Here is a 4,503-nt window from a genome sequence, read left to right as displayed (position 1 = left end):
ACACTCACCCAAACATGCAGACTTTCCCCTGTAAATACTACGGTTGGCTTTGCTGTTAATTGAAATCATGACTTTGAGCTTCTTGCAGAAAATGATCAGTCTAAGTTTACCTTGATGGCGTGTCCCTGAAACATTTTCATTTCGAAGGAAGTCAACTAACACTTATCTAGTTATATGGTTATTTCAAATATCCTTCAGATTCTTCAGTACTGGGTTTGAAGGACCGCCTGCCTTTTCTTGCTCCAACCCATCATATTAAAATATGAAAGGATGACTATCATGTGATCTCTGCAAGGAACTCTTTCCTCATCGTCTCGGCTTCTCCGTGGTTGAAAGCATGCTGGCTCTCCAGACTTGTTTGTGTGCACTTTTGCTAACCTTTCATGCAGCAGATAAGAGCAGCATTATTGATGTTTTGAGGGCATGCTCTAATGTGGGTGCATTCTTACGACAAATCTGTAGAGAACATGAGATCAAGGAAACATGTGGAAAACACAAGTGTGGTAGAGCTTTCAAACAAAAGGATTCAGAGATTTTTTGACTAACATTGTACCATGGATTAACCCTATTGTTTGACAAAAACATGCCTTTTTTGCTTTTAAATAAAAAAAACATATTTTTGATTAAGTGCGACACTTTAAAATTAGCTTGAACACAATTACTTTGTACCGTATAGCAGTACAGTTTAACTACCTAATGCAATAATGACATTATATATAGTTTTTGTAATAATAAACTCACATTGCTTGATTAAAATGATTTTAACAGTTACTAACTTTATGAAGCACTGTTTATGCTACAGGCCTTGAAGCCTGTTAGTACTCAAGCAGTTTGTCAGATTAACTCCTGCAAAACACAGTGAAATAGACCACTGGTTCTCAAACTTTTTTCAGTGATGTACTCCCTTAAAAATATATTTTTAGTCAAGTACCCCCTGACACGGGCAAAACATTTTTGGAATTAAAAAGAGGTACAGTGCTGTAAAATCACTGTCTGATTTATTAAAGCCAAACAACTTATATCAGTGAACCTGACAAATACATCCATATTGCAAACATTGCATGGTTAAACAAAAAAGAAAAACAGAAGACGGTGACCACCAGGAAGGTATAAAACCAGTCAAATCGTTTTATTTTAAAGGATATTGAAACTAAATACTGAATATAAAATTCAGTGCATGAACACACATTTATATTTTATCGAACTTTTTACAAAATAATTTTTCCTAAGACTTATTATGAGGAGCCTACTGGTTTTTTAAAGATATTTTGAAAAGCTTCACGTACCCCCTGCAGTACCTCCACGTACCCCCAGGGGTACACGTACCCCCATTTGAGAACCACTGAAATAGACAATAAAAAATATTCAAATTGTTTATCCTAAGCTAACTGTGTTATTTGTCAGACAGATTTAAGTTCAACCGACCTCTTAGTATTGTCATTTGAAGATTTCTGTTGAACAAGAGAGGCTTTTTCAACAGGGAACCGTTTGCAGTGTTTGTAGAGAAAACCAGGAATCAGTTAGTGGCTCGGTTAGCGGCCGGAGGAGCGTCAGCAGCGGGTCAGCAGACTGTTTTTTGTTAGTTGTGTTATGTGATCATCCTTCTTTTCATCCTAGAAACTGAAGTTGAGTTAATGCAGTGCATTGTGGGATGAACCATTTTTATTCCAGTCTGTTTGTTCCTAGTAGTTCAGTCCATCATGCGCTGGATCCCCAACAGAAGGTATTGATAGACAAAGACATATGAAATCATCACATAGTCTGTAAGTTATTTCAGATAAAACTAAAGTAATGTGATCATTTCTACTGGGTGTTTTCCTAACAAACACACATTTTACAGAAACAGTGTTTACTAAATTCAGTTACGAACAAGTCATTGTAAATCAAATGAATATTTTTATTAGTTTAAATTGTTGAACACTTGGCTAGCTTATTAAAATTTTCAAAAAGGAGCCATTTATACTTCTCCAATAAATGATAACACAAAATGTAGGTGCAGACCACAGCACTGGCTGGTATGATTCTATTTTCTACACCTTTTCGCTCTCCATCTAATGACTTCCTCTCGTCCTCTGCCCTAAAGCTTGCCTCCCTGAGCTCATCGCAGCTTGTCACATCACTTTGGGGTCAGTTCATTCAGAGGCCTGCAGCAGGAGACCTCCACAGGTTCTAAAAACAGATTTGACAGGCCTATTAAAATGAGTGATCTCCACTGCCTTGCTCTTGTCTGCTGCTGTAGCCAGAATGCGTACTAAGCTGTCTTCCCCAGGGTAGAGACTTGGGTAGCAGGGCGAAAAGCCTGGAAGATAAAATGACAGTGGCACATAGCTGGCAATGTGGCAGCTCCCAGAATTATCTCCTGATGAGGTTTTCAATTTTGGGGAAGGCAGTGGAACCTGAGCTGCTGTGCCTGGAGGCACTGAGCCACACAGAGAGAGATGAACACAGACAGGAAAGTTGATGCACACGTGCAAACACTAGATGATGTTTAAGTACAGGAGAATATGAACAAGTAAATGTCAAAGAAAGCGAGGCAACAAGAAAATATAGAACATAAATCATTAAAATCTGCCTTCTGGTTAAAAATAATATAAAAGGCATGTTATTTGCAGTGGTTACTCTTGCATGCATGGTGACGTTAAAGTATCTCTGAAGACCTGGACACAAACAAAGACAAATTGTTTACAAGTAGAGGAAAATCCTGACAAAAGTTTTTTGAGATTTGCATTTCTTAGAGATTAAACAAGAAAGCTACATTTGATTTGAAATCTGTAAAGAAATTTACAGATTTCAAAGTGCATCAACAAAATGCCTAAGCTTCTGTTTTATGCCTCAGTTTTAGGGAAACTGTTGAAATTCTAAATAAGTCTGAAGATATAGCTTAAAAAAAGTTTTTGTTTTTTTGCCAATCTTCAGTTGTGATAAATGGAGGTAAAGTTGAAATATTGAGTCAAAAAATACATTCCAAGCATTGTGTAAAGATTTGCTTGTTTGTCTTAGTACAATTGAGGTAACAATAGATTTGAAATAACTCAGTGACCAACGCAATCACTTGGACCATCCTGTGGAAAAGGCTGGTTAAAGAGCAGCACACACTGATGTGGTTACCAGTGTGAGGAGACACCAGGTTGTTGTGATTATCTATGACTCTGCCACACATGTTTGCAGTTGAACATCTTATTAATATTACCATCATGTTTCCTCTAACTTTAAAATATTATCTAATAACACCAACAAGAGTTGGTGTTATTGGCATAAAGAACAGGTACAACAAATAAAAGTGATGCCGTTGCCACTACGGCTTTAACTCTCCACAACGTCTCTATTTCCACTTTGACCTCTTGGTGTTTCTCAAGCTTCTCATGACTCTTCTTCTTGGTGTTGCTGTTGTGATTTCTACATCTATCATTACTGGACTCTTTTCTACGTGGTCTGCTAAAGCAAGGCCTGGAAGATTAGACATTACCTGTATATCAGTCTGGATCTGGAAGTACCACAGGCTCTGTTTCAAAGTCATCTTTGCACATCCTGCATCTCGGCTAATAAAATTTCTGATGCCATTTCTACTTGCACACAAGATGGATGAAGAGAGGAGTTTGAAGCTACAACTTCTCTTTGCTCCGTCTCCGATCCATAAACATGAACAAAATAATCTGGCAGCATAAGACCTCTCCTGTAAGCCTGATCGTTTAAAGGGTTGGAGCTCAAGCCTTTAGTTAATATCCTTATATATGAAGTGAAGCCAAAGGCAGCATAGTCAAATGATCAATTGGGCCCTCATAAAGCTGGACTGGATCTCTGTTTCCGTGCATGAATGCACACACTCAGCAGACTGAGCTTCAGGGGAAATGCTGCACCGTAAATATATCCGAAGTTTACCTTTGAAAAACACAGCATAAATCTTTTGTCCCCTCCCCCCAAACTAAATCGCTCTTAAATGATGTCAAAATAAGCGGTGATACCTTCACTTAAAAAAATAGCATTGTTGTCTTCAGTTCTCAAAAACAAAGCTGCGTTAAATGTGATTTCTTAAACAATATGACAGTGTAAAAATAAAAAATTAAGTTTGTTTGAGTCAGGGTCCTAAATGGAGACCTCCTGAGATGATGCGTAATTATCTGACTAAACCTGTTCGGTAAGATGTATATAGAGTTGAAACCAAGAAGAGGATTGATCTTTGTACAAATCTCTAAAGCAGATCTCTGTTAGAAAAGCTCGAGGTTGACACACTTCTGTAGTGAACAAATCAGATAGTCCAAAGAGGGCAGAGGAAAACAAACTGCAGCGCTTTTAAGTAGGCCTGTTTGTGTCTGGCCTCCACAGATTACAGAGAAACACTCTGTCAGACCACTGGGTAAAACACAATTCATAATAAAAAGTGGAAAATAAAAAATTGAACGTTATTTTAGATTCTCTGAAGCGCAACATTGTGGGAGCGTTCATCCTTTCAACCTCTGTCAAATCTCTCATAAAAAAGAAGTCATGGTTTTAGACAATTCCTCT

This window comes from Xiphophorus couchianus, chromosome 4, assembly GCF_001444195.1.
Source record: "Xiphophorus couchianus chromosome 4, X_couchianus-1.0, whole genome shotgun sequence".
Classification (NCBI taxonomy): domain Eukaryota; kingdom Metazoa; phylum Chordata; class Actinopteri; order Cyprinodontiformes; family Poeciliidae; genus Xiphophorus; species Xiphophorus couchianus.
This window is presented reverse-complemented; position numbering follows the sequence as displayed.